The following is a 19,241-nucleotide window of genomic DNA, read 5'->3' on the forward strand; positions in this document are numbered from 1 at the left end:
AATATTGTGCGCCCTTGGTGTAGAGGTTCTGGTTCATATGCCACCTTCAGCATGATCTCCGCAATATACTTGATGATGTGTGTTACTTCAAAGTATTTTATTGTGCGGATCAACACACCATCCGGCCCTGGCGATGAGTCCAATGATGTCGACTTGATAGCCCCATTGATAAATGACCTCTGGATATCTTCCGATAAACCTTTTATATAATTTAATCCATAATATTTTCTTCTTAATTGTATTTTATATCAAAGAAATAATACAAATATCTGGTTAAAAACCGGTAATTTTTTTTTTATTTATTTATTTTTTTTATTTTATACTCCTCCTTATTACATATAAATATAAGTGCAATCATTACTGTATTACTGCGAATTACACCGTTACATCCTATACATATTTTTTAAAAATATTTATTACATTATAAATATCCTTTAAATTTTGGTAAAAATAAACTGCAAAAAAAAATCTTAAACAGTATTGAAATGAAATATAATAGTTATCATTTATTCATGATTATTACAATAATATTTAATTCTGTCATGTTCATAATTGTCTCCGAATTGTTGTTTTTATATAAAATACTATTTTCATTACGTTTAAAAATTCAGGACAAGATCAGAAGTGATTATGAGTCAATTTGCATATGATTTCTTATATTTAGTTTCGAGTGAATTTAGTGAAGAGTATCAATTTATTTTTACGAAATAATTTTGAATTTTTTATTAAAATTTTTAAGCCTTATACATTATTTTCTTTGTTCTCTACTTTTGAATTAATATGATGGTTACAGTTTACAGTCTAACGTGCCACCTGTATGTAACAGCATTAACAGGGAAATCCTAATATGATTTCAATCTAGATAATTTTATCATGCAAATTACACTATTTTATTTTTTACCCAAGTTGTTGTTTTATTTATTGCATTTTATATGTTAATATAAAGCCTGCTAAAGAAACATGTATGACCCTACCACTCGAATTAATAAAAAGGACCACAGTTCGGGCTGTCGAAGCAGCCTTTCCCCAACTCAAGCTACTTACCATATTTACAAGAAAATTTGTAACCTATTTTGTTAGCGTTGATGGGTCATTTATAGGGAAAATGCCTCATTGAAACTCACTTCAACTTTATTGCTACTTATTATGTATTCTCTTTATTAGAACCAAAACAAGCTAAAAAAAAGAAAGAAAAGAGAAGAAAACTGCGAATTTCTTCGGAAACATTTGCCGTGTATGGGGGCTTCAGCGGTTCAAAGGCTGACGGGGGGTCCACGAGAGCATTATTCTTATTTATTCAGATATTTATTTATGTATATTTTGTATTTATATTTATATATTCATATATTTATATTATGTATCCCTATTGGTTCCTGATAGGAATCGACTGAAAAGGTATGCAATATATTTAACTTAAGCATTAGATACCATAGACCCCCTTGCTATGACATGCTAGATATGAATATTTGTAATTAATCATTGGAGTTCTTTATAATTTACCATTATATTGTTATGAGGTGGCATGCAGGGATTCTTAATTATAAAGTAAAATTTTGGTTGCATTGGTTTATATTTACAGTAATATATACATGAGCAAGGATAATATTATGAGAATAATATTATGGGTCGATATATTTCCTTAAACTTTAATTACTATATTATGAATTGAGAAGTACCAGTTCTATAATTGCCATTAAAAATACAACTGAAAGGTCTTACTTATCTTGGTGCGTCTGTCAGCCTTGTCAGTAGTGTCGGCGGATCTTCGCTGTCTCCCTGCGATGTGCTTCCCTGTTCGGCGGCGTCTCTCCGGCTGCCGGCTTCTCTCCAACTCTCTTCCTCCTCCTAGGTCTCCCCTGAACTCTGTCCATTAGCTTCTTCTCCTTCTCTTTTTACTGCCTATCTCTTCTGCCTTTAAAGTTTTTGACCGAGCTCACTGCCTTGGCTGCGGGTTTTTAGTCTGCACAGATGTGGTGAAATTAAATCATTGATAGCAATATTTCGTACATACGTTACTATAAAAAACTCGATTTTCTGATTAAAAAAAAAAAAAAAACCGATGTAAAAAAACATTTTTTCCAGATGGACTTTTACTTACTTAAAATGCAATTTAATTTTTTTTTTCAACTTTTATCAATTTATTTGTTGTAGTACTATTTGTTCGTAAATATGAAAAAGTTGTTATTTAATGTTTCTTTTATTACATATAAACAGTTTGGCTGATAATTTGATTTCAATATTTCACTTTATCGTTTTTTTTGGGGGGGGGGGCAAGAAAATTTATCATAAAAGATTATGACTTACTTTTTTGCTAATCTTTCAATAGCTCGCTGAGTATACCTTGTACTGAAATTTAGATATACGCCTTATCTACGTACTTACGTACCTACATTAAAACAACAACAATAATTATTTAAAGGGCCAAAAATTCACGTCCAAGCGAACGAAGGTTCACTTCTTGGCCACTCCTGATCTACACCAAGGCGACTGGGCGACTGACCTTAAGCCGTAGAATGTTGAATTGTGGCAAAATAATCCTACAAAAGCATTACGACAATTATATCTCTTTCATTTAAAACAAAACAAGCTTTTCACAAAATACAAATAAATAAATTGATTTAGTGACTATTTACAAAATATTTGAAGTTTGATTATTATACATGGTGTTAACATATCGAATCTTTTAAATTAGTAGTTAGGCGGTCCATGTTCTGTCAGAAGTTGTGTTAGTCAGCAATGAGTACTTTTTATTTTGTTATAGTTTTGAGGTGTTATATTAGGTATGTATATGTGCAGAGGTAACCTGATATAATATATTAATCTATTTTATGATACCTGTGTAATTTATGTTCATATTCTTTGAATTTGTTTTAAATTTTAATGCAATTTTACTATATTTTGGAATATAAAGCTACTCATTAAATCTTTCATTTTCCTTTAATTAATAATATATATTTAATAAAAATCTAAAATCAAGAAAATTATTGCTAGTGAGAATTATTAACCCGTCAAGCAACATTACCTTTAGCGTAGAATAATCATGAACCACGTTTCTGTAAGAAAGGTCACATTATCATAGATGCAAGAACGGTACTATGAAATCCTAGGGACCATTACATGAGTTGCACTGCATTGCATCTAATATGCACTTTCTGATTTCTCAAGGATGGTTTTCTGACAAAGAGGATTTAGGTTTTTATGACAGAAGCTAATGTTGAAAAATCGGTTTAGAAAACTATGGAATAATTAATTACACAGGTCTGTAAAATAAAACTTTTTGAAATTTTATTCAGGTTGGTTTTTTTTTTGAGTTATTGAACCGAAAATGAACTCCGTTTTCTTATATCATATGTTGATGATTCATAAATTCATGATAGGTAATGCTGGTTTTGCAGGCCAAAACAAAAAAAAGAAAAAAATCTATCATCGCACCTAAGATACTCCGATTTGCAAATTTATTTTGTATCAAAAGGACTTTAATATTAACCAACAACATGTATCGAATTCTACTAAATAAATTTGAATTTGAGACAGAAGACAAAATATTTATAAAAGGGTGGTTTTTGGTGGTATATGACACATAAAAAAAGTAATGTTAATATTACGGTCAGCCAATTCAGAAACCCGATCATATATGCTTTAATTAATATAGATACAGGATTAATCTTTAAATTATGAAGATGGTCAGAGGTGCGGTAAAAAAAACAAAAACATAGTTAACAACTATTTATTTTCCGATGTTTCGCCCCACTGTGCAGAGATTCATCAGAGCTGTACCAATTGAGAGCTTTCAAAACAATCAACTCGAAAATTTCGAAAAAATCATAATTTCGAAAGCTCTCAACTTTTCAACTTCAATTGATGAAGCTATTTTAAATGAAATGAAATGAAAAATAGTTTATTCCTCTGGGACTAGACCCCTTTAGAACAATTACAAAGGCAATTTAAATTTTATAATAACATTTATTGGCCATGAAACAGTGTGATCATTATTAATTATAACTTATATACAGAGAGGAAAAAATAGATTAATTAAAAAACAAACTGACTAAGTAAAAACAAAACAAAAAGTAAATTACAAAATATCTGTACTATTATAATAATGGGTCAGATTGGTGAAGCAAAAGGTAGTGAAATAAGGGATTTAAAGGGTTGGTACAAGACTTATGTTAGAGGGAATGGAGTTCCAGTGATATGTAGCTCGAGTAAAAATGATTTATCATACGCAGCAATTCGGTGAGGTGGAGGGTAGATGTCAGATAAACGGGACCTGGTAGTATGGGATTGGACAGAGAATTTGAATTGCAGGTTTTCTAGGATATAGTAGGGGCGTTGAATACTAATTTATGAATTTTATAAAAATAATTTTTTTATGATCAAAAGTAGAAAAAAAAAAAAGAGCTCAAGATAGGCACAAAGAAGTATTTTACTCTTCAGCAACTCACACGTTTAAGTTCTTTTTCACTGTGCCACTTAGTAGGCATGACGTCAACTGTCACAATAATTACCATAGAGTAAATTTATCACAGTTACTGCTACAATAACATTCACTATCGTGGCAGCACAGTAGCACTATAAGGCCTGGTGTGGTCTATCATTGAAGCTATTTTTTCGTTAAAAAATAGCTTAATTTAAAACCAGAAAAAATTAGATTGGTACTCACTAAATGGCAAAGTACCTATAAATGTGCCGAAAGGTAAACAAATGTACTGAAACCTGCTTTCGACTTTGAATTTTGATGATAAATGACTGAATGAACAGGACTCTCACGTTTTGTAGTAATAAGACTCATTCAGATCGTAGACTGAAATTTTGTTATTCGAGATAATTTTTAAACCTAGTCTTAAATGCTAGTGACACCATTATCAAAATCTTTCCCATCTCATGGGCGCCATTCTAGCGATGGGTATATTTATAGACACTAATATCCCGAGGCTTGTGATATTCAAGGAAAATCAATTCTCATTAGCGGACTCGAACCTAGTTATGCTTACAAATAACTGCAGTTAGTGGCACCGCTAGCACTTTAACCATCGGAGCAAAAAACATAATCAACCCTTCCTTCTCTAAATCCATTTTCATTAACGTACCCATCCCCACGTTAAATTATCTATGTTCCAACATATTCAAACTGGAACTATTTGTCTGACTGAGGTTCATGGTTTATCATTTAATTTTGTTTGTTAATGTTAATGTATCTTATAAATGAGATGAATGTTGGTTAATTTTGTTAGTCTATACAAATGTATGTATGTGTGTATATATATATATATATATATATATAATATTAGTTATATTTGTATATTTTGCAAGTATGGAAACTTAAATATTTTAAAATTCTTTTCATTCATATTGACATCTCTCTACTCCTTTTGGCTTGTATAATTTTATATTTTATTTCTTTGTTCGTGTTTTTTTAATTACATAAACATTTTTATTCCCCCTTGTTTCATAACTTCAATTTTTTTTTTAATTTTATTTATTTATTTATTGCTATTTATAACTTTGTAAATTTGATCTTAGTTACAATGGAGTGATACAGGCGTGTTGAGAAACTATCCATTGGTAGCATTCTAATGACGTTTTACATTAGCAGATCTCGTGGCCATCTTCTCTTCAGACGCCTAGGCGGATTATCAGGAATGGAAGAGGAAGCAAGGTTAAAAACAAGTGGGTTTGGGTCTGGTTCTGGCAAAATCGGCAATATATGGAATACTGAGGTCCTGGTGAATGACTTGATTTGCGACAAAGTAAGGAGCAGTAAGGATTTTGGACTGTAAAGATTGGATTCGGGAGGAATTCGATGTTTTAGTGGAGCCCCAAAGCTCAACTCCAAGTGCTGTAATAGTCGGAATTGACGAGCAGTTTCCTGTCTTGTTTGAAGATTCCAGGTTAGTCTTTTGTCCAGATGTAGTCCAAGCTAACGGATCTGTTCGACAGGGGTAAGAGCAACATTATTAAAGTATACTGTAGGGCAGTCGGTAGGTTTACGACGAAGGATAAAGATGATCTTCAGTTACATCATTCTTCGAGGGCTGTGGAATTGGAGAGTTTAGGATGCAATTAAAGGGTTCTTATTAACTGCGCACTTTAATTTTAAATAATTGTCAAGTTTCATTTCCCACTTCTTAAATAATTTTCATTTTTTACACATATTTACTAAACAGATTTTCATATTTATTTCGTTTAATAGTTAACCAAACTATTAACTCATTGTTAAATATTTAAAGTGATCAAATAATAATAAAAATATTTATAAGTATTTTATGGAAATTTATCAAAGCTGAATGTTATGCTATTAATTCATAAATATATATATTTTAATGATAATCGAGTTGGTCATACTAGCCTACAGTACAGAAATACTTTAAAACTTGGACAAATGAATTGTTGGGTATGATAGCTGAAATATAGTGTTTAATAACTTATAAGCTTTATTAAATTAATAAAATTAAAGATTAAATTTTTGCGCGTGGTGCGGTACAGATCTGTTACCGAATAAGTGCACAACAAAATAAAAGACTGTTTACAGTCATTGCAGCAGTTGTCATAGCCATTGCTACAGTAACAACTGTATGATGATAGTTGGCACTTAAACTGCATTTAATGACATTGCAATATTATCAGGTTCGATGTAATTGAAAAACTATTAAGGTGTTGTTTTTTTTTTCTTGTACCTCAGTATGAATGTTAATAGTTTGTTTTAATTACACACAGTGACCGAAGAAAGTATTTGCACACCTTTTCTTTTCTTTATATAATAATAAAGTAGTTTGAGGTACCTTAATAAAAAGTACAATTAAAACTTCTTAAAAAAACAGTATAAATTCAATTTAAAATATTGATCATAATAAAAATTTATTTAAACACAATATAAACACAAGGAAAAAAGTATTTACATCCTATGTTTGTTTTCTTGCTCTTGTTTGTATGCTTGAGTATAATCCTGTTCTTTTCTAACAGTACTATAAAATATTTCAATCTATCAAGTTCGTTTTAATTTAAACAATCCTAATGCCAAAAACAAGTGAACTAAGTCCCGCTACTCGCGAAAAAGTTATATTATTTCGAAATCAAAGAAAATCGTATCGCGAGATACCAAATTTGTTAGGTGGTAATTATTCCACCATCAGATACGTAATTAAGAGATTGAAGAAAGAGGCAGAACTGCAATAACTGGCGAAAAAAAGTCCAAAGAGGATGAAAAGAAAAATCAAAATTGAGAAAAGAAAAAATCCAGGAGTTAGTGCAGGTGTCCTAGCTAATATGGTCGAATCGACTTCGGGGGTCTGTGTGAGCACTACAACAATTAGAAATGTTTTAAATTCTGAAGCAATTTATAGCAGCGCCCCGAGAAAGAAACCTTATATCAGTGAAGACAATCGCAAAAAAAAGGCTCTTATTTAGTAGGGATTACATGAGCAAGCCAGTTTTTTGGAAAATATATTATTCTCTGATGAAAGTAAATTTACTTTGTTTGGATCTGACGGCAGAAAGACGATATGGCGGAGGAAAAGTGATAGTACAAGCGCCGGGAAGAAAAAAAGGCAGTTATCTCACCCCAATTTTTAATTACTTCAATAAAAACTATGCATAATTACCAGTCAAAATTGATGAGTCTGCCAAGTATAGGTAAGGGGATTGAAAAATGGCGGCTGTTTCCATTGATTTTTGATTCGGAGCTCTATATCTTAAAAACTACCAACAACACTAGAACATCTAAAAAAAGCATTATTTATAGAAGAGTAAATTTGCTGAAATATTAGCCCTAAAAGAGCTATTTACGTCCAATAGTTCTCGAGATATAGCTCTTTAAAAAGCAAAATTTCTTAAAAATCTACTGAAAGATTAGTAGTTAGTTAATTTATTTTGAGAAATATTTATCTCAGGAACTATGTGACGTACAGATGTCTATTAGCACTCAAATTAAAGCTAGTTTAATAGACTATAAATAAGTTTATGACCTTTACCTTCGTAGGAATAGTAGTTTTCATGATATTTGCTAAAATAAATGGATTTATAGTTGTGCAGACATTCGCCAACAACTTCATATCCTTCCACAGTCTCCTGACTTAAACATAATTGAAACTTCGTGGCATATTTTAGATAAAAATGAATCTTTTACAGCAAGAATGGGAACAAATTAACACGGATTTAATTAAAACCTCTTCCACTCAATGCCGAGACGTTTACAAGCGGTAATAGATGCCAACGGACTTACAAATACAAAATATTAAATATAAAAAAAAATAATAATAAAACGCAAGGTGTGCAAATACTTTTTCTGTAAGTTTGATGTTGGAGAGAAATTTTTCATGTGGATTTTATTTTTAGTTATAAGTATACTTCTTATTTTTTGGAGTAATAGGGTTTTATTGCATAAATTCATAATTTAATAAATAAAAAAAAATGGTGTCAAAATACTTTCTTCGGTCACTGAATAATTATTGGTAGATATAAACATTTCCATGCTTAACTGGAAGCTCAAAAATATTTTTTTCATTAGCGGTTTTGTTTGAACATACTTCAGCCATTTCTTGGTTTATTTTAAATTTTTGCCCTTAAAGGATCAGGTATTGTTTGACTCCTGCTTGTCGGAAAGCGACGGCCCTTTGACTTTTTAGGCTTTCCATTCTCTTTTTCCCTCGAGGGCAGTTCGCTGTTTTACTTTGTCATGTGTTTATTTTTTATCATTTTTTTATTTCATCCAGCATCGTATGAATGACGTCTCTCAACTGCCAGTCACTTGTTGTACAAAGAGTAAAAAGAAAAAAAAAATCCATAACATATACCAACTCTCACTGAAACAATTTAAAACATGTACGACTGTGAAGATGGGAAGGATGTTATAATGGAAACGCTTAGGTGAGATTTAATAAAAAGGAGCCAGAGGGATGAAATATGATTAAATTAATTTTTTGGTGATTCTGTTTTTTACTCTTTGATACTCGTTTCTGTATTTGAGTTATTTAATTCGTAAAATGTAAGAAATAACACAATGTTATATCAGGTTGATTAATTTATTAAATTATTTATATACATATTATCATAAGCATTCATAAAATTATAATCCAGAATTATAATTATTTTTGATTTAGCAACTGTAATGAAAGTTTAAAATACCGTAACTGCTATCTAAACTAGAACTTGAAATCGCTACAACTCTCTTTAAACTATAAAATAAAAAAATTTAATGGTACATTTTTTTAAGAGGGGGAAAACCTCTTGAATACGGACAAAAGAAAGAAGCTTCACTGATCAAAATTGTTCTCAACCACCTAAAATGTTATTATTTTATCTGAAAATGCTGTCCTATTATGTAGGAATAATTAAGGAAAAGAAGCCAGAGTAAATAAAATATAACCAGTCTCAAATAAAAAATTAAATTATATGTAAATTTGCTAAGTATATTTTAATTTTCTTTACCTTAGTTTTTTGCATAGTTTGCTGTTATGATAAGCATATATTGTTTTATCATCATTAATATCTATTTTATATTTTACTAGCTATCCCGTCAATGTTTCGCTATTTCTATATTTGAGGGTGTTTATAGAATTAATGAACAAAACTAATAGTTGCTTATAAATTTATTTACCTTATTAACCTAATTTTGATCCTAATTACTCTCAACTTTTATTTTCAAAAGCTTTCCAACGTTTCGGCCCTCATGCCATTTTCAAAGAGACAACCTATAAAAATTTTTATTTTTATTTTTAAATGAATTAGATTATTTTCTTAACTACATACTGATATCTTTGCTATACCTTAAATATTGATGTCTTGTTATTTAAAATTTTATCTGCAGACTAATTGGCAATGTCACATCTTTAAAATAAATTAAATAATAAAACAACATCATAACAACTTCAAAAATTGTTTTTAAATTGATTACCTATTTATATTACTGTTTATTTCTTAAATTTAAAAACATTTTTACACAAATAATCTTCTCTTTTTCACTTGTAATCATCATTTATAACACAACCTACCTTCAACAGGTTAGAACTCTGTTATCGCGCTATCATTAAAAATATTTTTTTGACATTTAATGCAAATTAATTACCATTCAATTCATTTGCTTATAACTTAACATTTCTTATATCCATAATTACTATATTCTTATTATATATGTATTTTTTATCATACATATACTCCTATCTCGATTTTATTTTTTCATATATTTTTATTCACCTATACATGCTTTTATATGTATACATATTTTTATATTATGTATACATCTATACAATTTAAGGATTTGAACAGTTATCTATTCACCAACTTTTTTTATAATAATTACATATTTATTTTGCTCAAAATTTCAGAATTATGGTGGTTTAGTCCTTTAGAATCTGATTTGAAATTTACTGTATAATTTATATTTTCTGAGATATAAATTGATTCTAATATTTTTCTTCTAAAATTATTATTTTCTTTATAAAATGTATGATGGTACAAAATGCTGTACCAATTGTTTCTTTGGGTCCTTTTTCATATTTTTTATATCATTCCCATGTTAATGCATCCTGTCTTTCATAAAATTTTCAGTTTCACCAATATATATGGCAGGACAATTAATGCATGTAATTTTATATACTAATCCTGATTGATATTTACTATCTATTGGGTCCTCTGTTTTACTATAATAATTTTTTAATTTATTATTTGGTTTGAAACATAATGAAATTTCTTAATATAATAATCCTTTAAAGACCATTTTATCCCTTCTGACAAAACCTTTATATAATTACAACTAAAGTATTTTTTTTTCTATTATCGCATTTTCATTTGTAAACAATCATTATAATAAATCATTAATCCCATTTATGTATTTAGTTAAATTACACATATACGTATACTTTATCATTATGATTCGGTAACATTAATTGATCCAATATATGCCACGAAGTTAGTTTTTAGCATCTTACGAAAGAAACGTTGAAATAAAACTTTTGAAAATCTTTCCTTTATTTGAAACCCCTTATTCTCCCTTATAAATTCAAAAAGTTTATAAGTTAAGGTCTACTAATTCAAAAGTGTATTGCGGACAAAGATTCGACCATTTCCTTTTATATAAATAATGTGATAAGACGGTAACTACGGTAACGTGTTTGATGACTACTTACTGCACCATAATATCGTTGATACTGGTCCGATTTTTATGTGATTTTTTTTTATTATTTAAGGAAATTTTATTATCTATCACATTGCAATGTATGCAATATATGAAATACGAAGTTTTAACTCACAACCATTTTTGTGACTCAAAGTATTGAAAAAATTGAGACCGATTGACCTATGAAAGTGTGGTAAAAGATTTTTTATGAGTGAAAAAAGTTGATATTCGTTTTTAGCTCATCATGAAACCCTTAAATACGAATTTTCGAAGAAATTGGAAAATATAATTTTTTAGTCCAAAATTTTCGCCTAACATTCCTTTTTAAAAATCTAAAAAATGGAAATAACTTTAATACTACACGACCTATCTACACCAAATTTGGCAGTGGCTTAAGGTTCAATAAACTGCACCAAAGAACACAATCCGAATCTAATTAAACAAATTAGAACTGGCGATAAAATGTCTGATTTTTTTTTCCATATTTCACCCTTACAAGGGCATTAAATATAACTTTTGTCGGATAAAACACAGAGTAGTTACGAAAGATTTTATGAAAAATAGTAACCAGAGGGAAAATCCTCCTAACAAAACGAGGTGAAAAATTTCTAATTTTCAATTTCTTTGAAAAATGGTATTTGGTACTTTGAGACAAAGCTAAATACTAATATAAAATGTTATTTACTAAAAAAAAATTAGTGACGTCATTTTCCATTTAACAGACCTAGTAATAGACTCTCAACCATGTTATATCGTTTTAGCATGGCAAACTAAAGATCATGGATACACCAATTAACTGACCTACTTTACCCCGAGCTTTACGCTTAATTTTGTTCATACTTTTTTTTATACTGGATAATTTGGGGATTTCATTCATAGAGGGACAAAGAATGGTCGAATTCTCTTTTATAGACTAGCTGCACTATAGCTATATTTGAGGACGTACTTCGATTTAAATCAATTGAACACGATGGATAGTTTGATATAAATTATTGTAAATTTTAATAATATATTAAGGAAACATAAATTGTTTTTAAATAAAAACCCTCCCAGAGCCTTAAAATATTGAAAAAATGGAGACCGACTAGCCTATAAAAGATTTTTGAGGAGTGAAACAAAGTTTATATTCATTTTTAGCACCTCGAAAACCCTGAAATACGAATTAAAAAAAAATGAAGTTTTATAGTCTGAAATGTTCACACTTTGATTTTTTCTTATTATTTGAGGTAATCTTATAATCTAACGGATTTTCATGTATATACTACCTAAAATATAAATAATTTTTAAATAAGAACCCTCTCAGTGCCTCACAATTTTCAAAATATTGAAAATTCAGATGGACGTTTAATCCAAAGTGTGGTAAAAGATTTATTAGGAGTAAAAGCTGATATTCGTTTTCATCACCTCAAGAAACCCTTATATACGAATTTTCAGAAAAATTTGAAAATAAAAGTTTTTAGTCCAATTTTTTACCCATCTTCTGATTCCTTTTTAAAAATGGAAGTAACTTCAATACTACTCGACCGATCTACACCAAACTTGGCAGTGGCTTAAGGAGGAATATAATGTGCACCAAAGAACATGAACCGGGTCTAATTAAACAAATTAGAACGCAGATAGAAGATAAAACGTCTGATTTTTTTTTCCATATTTCGCCCTTATAGGGGCATCAAACATAACTTTAGTCGATTTCGGCTGAAAAATCAGACATTTAGCTTTTCAACGGTTATATTAGGGGTATTCAAGATATTGTGTTAAATATAAAATGTTTTACCACGTTAAATGTTATAAGTATAAGATTGTGAGCAGCCTAACCTCAAGTCGTGTTAAAAATTAACTGCATATGAGCTCCTAGCGGATTTTCTGAGCAACTTGCTTTTTAACCTTTCCTTCCAAAACTTCATGTTATTATTTAATTCTAAGTTTTGATTAAAGTAGTTTATTACAGCATGCCTAAAGTGAGTGAAAAGTGGAAGTTATATGAAATTTTATCTACTGAGTGCCTTGTTGATCTTTTGTCTTGTGAGGAAGAGAATCAAGATGAGCTAATTGACAGCTGTCATTGCATTATTATTATTGTCATTCATTGCTATATTAGTTTTTAAAACATCCACAACAATACTAACACAATCAAAGCACAAAATACGAGCAAGTAACCTAACAAAACAAATAAAACGGTGACGAGCTCAGCTGGTCTGTTGCGTGACGTCATTCTCCATTTAACAGACTCTCAACCATGTTATACGTTATATCGTTTTAACATGGTAAAAGAAGGAAATATCTCTCCATTTAACATAAGTTTTTTCCGTTTAACACGCTTTAACATGTTAAACTAAAGATCATGGATACCCCTATTAACTGACCTACTTTACCCCGAGCCTTACACTTAATTTTGTTCATAACCTTTTTTCTACTGGGGAATCCGTGGATTTGATTATCTTTAAACCTTCCCACGGCGAAATGGAACATTTTGATAAAAGCTGCAAGAAAATCGGTCTATTAATAATAAAGTATTTTGTGGACTGATTCGACCACCTCAGTTTATATACATACATACATACATATATATATAGAGAGAGAGAGAGAGAGATTTGACTTAAAACTCATATTAAATGAAATATTAAGCACAATGAGAAACATTTTCAGTGCTCAGCAAATACCTGTAGAGCTGTCCTTCGTTTATTATCCTGAGAATACGCTGATTAGGGTTAGACATCGTGACCGCAAAAAGTTTTGGGAACAACATTGCTGCGGTCTAAGGTAACTGACCAACCCCTAAAGAGAGAGAGAATCACGAGTTACCCCTCCGCTCTCTCTCTATCAGGAGTTAATCGCTCAAATTATACAGATTATAAGGCCCAGCTCAAGATGGCCACCTCCCCGTAGCCACAGAGAGAGATTATAAATTAGAAATCCCATGCAACTCCTTATTTCCTGGGAGTGAGCGGGGATACCTATTCTATTAGATGTGAATGACTCACGACCCTAATGCCGCCCGAGAGTAATGCTCTCTAATTCCTCCCTACGGATGAGATATTTCCAATTTTAATGACCTCTCTGATTCATTATAATTTCTGTTCCTCCATCTAACTTTCATTTCGGTACTCGGACACTACCGTGGTGAATCGGTCGATCATGCGCAAGGAACGTTTGTTCGGTCTTCGGTCCGAAAAGTGGAATAAGGAAATCGGAACATTTTTCTGGTCGGCAAACCTTTTACTGACTAAATCTAATGACATGCCCATCAATACAAAAATAAAAATGAATCCTACAAGGTTGGGTAAAATTTCTTATAATATTAATTGTCCCTAAATTCTGTTTGTAACATAATTAATTAAGAGGCATAATTATGCATTTAGTAATTATTCTAGTTTTAATTGGTTTACAATAAATATTTTCTTTTACTATCTTAATACTTTTATTGACCTCCACCGGGACTATCTTCCTAAAACTTTTATTTATTTATCAGAAGGTAATTATTCTCATTAAAAATGCATAATAGTTAAGTTTTTTTTTATTATATAAGTGATAATAATATGATTCAATATTATCATTAATGACAAATTAAGGAGTTAATTATACTTTATATATGAAATAGTTTTATCTGCAGCCTGAAGATGGGGAAAAATCCCGAAACGTAGTTGTATATGAAATAAATAGTTACATTGAAAAAAATTCATATCAATTCTAGAAACTCTTCCAGTAGAAGATTATTAATTTATTTATTTATTTAATACCGATCGGTCTGGTGGGCCTTACATGGTTAATGTAACAGATCATTTTTTTTTTTTAACAATTGATTATGGGGGGGTATCCCCATTTTGTACTCTCATACAAAAGACTATGTTATAAAACAATTAAGATAAAATAAATAGATTAAAATAATAATTCTTAATAAAAGATAAAAGTAAAGTTAATGACAAAAACAACAATGACATTTATGGAATTAACAAAATAAATAATTGACTTGTAATGAAAAAAAAATAAAGTGACTTCAAGAAAAAAAAGTTAAGAGTGTCAATAACAGAACTGATAAATATAGAACTTAAAACAGGACGTCCTGCAGCAGCCTGGGCTTCAGTCTTCGGGTTGTGGTTGGGTTTCCCAAGTTGTAGGTCACTGCTCCTTTAATTGTAGATAATTGGGGACTTAATAAGCCTTTCCTATAACTTAATAATATTTATAAATTAATTAATGCAGTTTATTACAAATAAAGGCAATGAACTACCATATTAAGTTTCATTTTTTATAAATGACAACTTCAGTAACGATCCGCTTATATATGTTTGAGTATATATGATATACAATATCATTCCATCTGTTATAACGAATAAGTGCGTAGGGCAGTGTTGTTACCGTAGTCGGTTTTTAGCTTTAACTTAAATTATTAATATTTAAGACTAATGAGGAAAACATAAAATGTTATATTAAAAAAGATATATTTAATCAGGTAATGATTTTTAATTTTAAAAAAGAAATTATGGTATATTTATTGATTATTGCATGCATAGGATAAATATTGTGAATTTGTTTGTAGATACCCGATGGGTGACAGCTCCAAAACGTCGTTATTAGATGTAAATAAAATATTAAAAATTCAACGAAAGAAGGTACTTTTCATTCATATCTAATTACATCAAAGAAACCCATCCATGATAGAACATATAACTTTAAGATAACTATTTATTACTGACCAAGTTTCACCTAACTTTGCAGGGCTGTTAGATTGAATAAAAGATGACAACTGACTTTTCAGTAGTCATATTTGGTTCAAACTGAAAACCCTGACGAAGCCCTACTAAGTCGAACGAAACGTTGATTAACAATAAATAGTTTTCTTCTACTATTTTGATACCTTTATTGACCGCCATTTGGACTATCTTCCTACAAACTGAATTATTTTTTATTTCATATGTGTTCTTATTCTTATAATTATTTTGGTTTATTTTCATTTTGTTACAATTTGTATTATTATTCAATTTATTTTAAATTATTTTCTATTTAAATATACTTTCTCTATTGACCACATCCTTTTTTTTTCTTCAAAGAATATAAAATAAAATTTATCTACAAAATAAATTGTTAAAATCTTAGATACAGTAATAATATAAACAAATAAAAATCTAATATAATATCGCACATAGGTTATGTTTAATTAGAATTTAAAAACAAACTCAACAAATATTGATAAGGCATACAAGGAAATAAATACATCAAAGTAAAAGTAATAAATAAAAAAATGAAAATTAAATTTCGCACCTCTACAACCCATGAAGGGTCAGGTGACAGTACTTTGTAAGGAAGTACTGTTACTGGCCAACGGTTGTGGAAGGAGGTGATTTGGTCAGAATCACGCTCAAACACCAGATTTTTAACCAATTAAGTGTATGAGGCTGGGTGGAGCTCAGGACCCCATAACTCATAGGCTTAACTCACTATAGTGTAACAGAAAATAATTATCTCCCAACCCGGATTCGAACCTGGGTCCTTGGAGTTAGTAGCACTATATGTATATATAAAGTGATAAATGTAATATATTTTTAAATTATGCAGAAGACGGTCAAAAGAAAACCCAACATAGTTAACAATTTATTTCCTAACGATTCCCCTCATTAGGGCTAAAAAAGATAAAAAACAACTAAAAATATTTTGACATTGTAGGACATTAAGATACAAAAAGGTAAATTAAGGTAGGGTTTAAATTAGGTAAATATAAGTGAAAACAAAATTATATGAAAATGAAAAAAAAAAAAAAAAGAAGAAGACATAAAAATAGTTATAATATAAAATAGACAATGATAAGAATATTTAAAAAAATTACGCAAACTATTAGGTTAAAAATCAACGTTTTTGACCACACACCCGAACATCTTCTCCATTTGAAATAATATGGTCAATCACTTTATATATATATAAAACTATATTTCTATTATAAATATGTCTCTTGTTAATATATTTAATTCTGTTTTTTTTTTTTTTTTTTTTTTGCAGTACAATTATCATTAAACGAAAAAATAAAATTAAATTAAGGCTCCTGTCATGTAGTTTTCTTTGGTAGTGTGGCCCGGAGTGAAACAACTCCTCCCTCTGTGCCCAAATACCAGGCCATTCAATCAGAGAATATGTCAGTTCATATTAAATGAAAAATCACTGAAATCGTAACAACTGATGTGAATAATTTCCTCTCGTGGAGTTGTAAATAGGGGAAACAAAATCCTCGAGGCAATAAATCTTAGAAAGCAAAGAAAATAACAGGAGGGGTGATGGGTTCGGGGCTGGGGGAGTTCATATATTTATGCGTAAATCACAGATTCGTCGGCGTTCAGGCGCCATAATTTGAGGAAACGGCTTTAAAGTGTTAATGCGAAGCCGTATATTCTCAGTGAAGACTATGTGATTAGGTAAATATGCAAACGTGAACTGGAGGTTGGTGAATCCTGGTCAACACTTTCTTTCGCCGGGGAATATTTTCTTCTCCGCTATGGGGAAATTGCTTGTCGTATAAACATTCCTTGACGCGAAGCATAATTTCAGTCTCACTATTTTACTCTAAACACAGTAGTTTAATAATAATATTTAAATTTTTAGAAATCAGGTCATGTGAGTAGTTTCTTGTGAAGCAAATAGTATCGTTTGTTGTTTTATGTTATAGTATTAAAAGAAAAAGAAAAAAAAATCTCTTAAAAAAACCCACGTCATATGAAACTGATTATTATTCATGACCCCTTTGGTTATGTTTATTATTAAAAAAAAAAAAGTAATACTTTTATTTACTCATCTATCAGTTATTAGATATAATATGAATTTTTTTTTTGAGAGGAGAAGATATTCGGGGGAGGGGTTAGCAAAAATACACCAATTAACGAAACTTATTAAGGAAAATAATAATTTACAAACATTGAAATATACTCGTACATAACAATAAATTAATTAGATACAGATAGTAGTAGATTTATACTAATAAAAGATAAAATAGAACATTATAAAGGTAAGAATTATATAAACTAAATGATAAAAAAAAAAAAAATTAAAAACAAACAAAAACAGTGTTCAATTAACTATAGAAATAAAAAAAGAACATTTTTACACAATACTAACATGTAGCCCTACAGTTTCATTTAGTAATGTGACTCTCACCCCTGTCGAACAGATCCGCTACCTTGGACTACATTTGGACAAACAATTAACCTGGAATCCTCACAAGACTGATAAGAGAAGAAACTGCACGTCGATTTCGACTATTACAGCACTTACTGGACAAACGGTCTAAACTTCCAACTCATTACAAAAGACGGATCTACATGACTGTAATAAGGCCAATCTGGACATATGGAGTTGAGCTTTGGGGCTCCACTAAACCTTCGAATTCCTCTCGCATCCAATCCTTACAATCAAAAATCCTTCGTAAAATCTTCAATGCTCCTTACTTTGTCACAAATAAAATCATACATAAACACCTCAATGTTCCATATGTAACCGATCTAGATCGAACCAGATATCACTCCTTCCATTATAAACTCCCTAACCAGTCAAATCCCCTAGTTTCTAACCTTGCAGTTGCAGGCGCCTGAAAAGAAGATAGCCACGAGACCATTGTCTATTGTAAAATGTCCTTAGAGTGCTACCAATGGGTAGTTTCTCTACACGCCTGTAACACTCCATTTTAACTGAGATCAAATTTACTGATGTAAATTTATATAAATGTATTACATAATATACAGCTGTCAATTTCAATTTAAGATATTACAAAAAAAACTAACATGTAAGTAATTATATATATTATTATAATATACTTATATATATTCTAATACTCAACATTTAAATTTTCTTCCACAGCTTTCATTATGTTTATTTCTATATTTACTTTAAAACTGTTTCTTTGTTTTATTTTTTCAACTTTTGTTATCATTTATTTTGTATAATCCTCACCTCTATAATATTATGTTTTATCTTCTGTTAGTACCAATATACTACTATCTACTTAATTTATTGCTATGTATATTTCCAAATCTGTTTATTATTATTATTATTATCTTTATATTTTTTTGTCTCTGTATTAAGGTTTGTACCTTTATCTATAATTTCTTTTTTGTTTTTAACCATATTTATTTTATCCTCTCTCTATTTC

The sequence above is a fragment of the Halyomorpha halys genome, unplaced genomic scaffold (genome assembly GCF_000696795.3).
Source record: "Halyomorpha halys isolate HHAL.00 unplaced genomic scaffold, Hhal_1.1 Scaffold201.1, whole genome shotgun sequence".
NCBI lineage: Eukaryota > Metazoa > Arthropoda > Insecta > Hemiptera > Pentatomidae > Halyomorpha > Halyomorpha halys.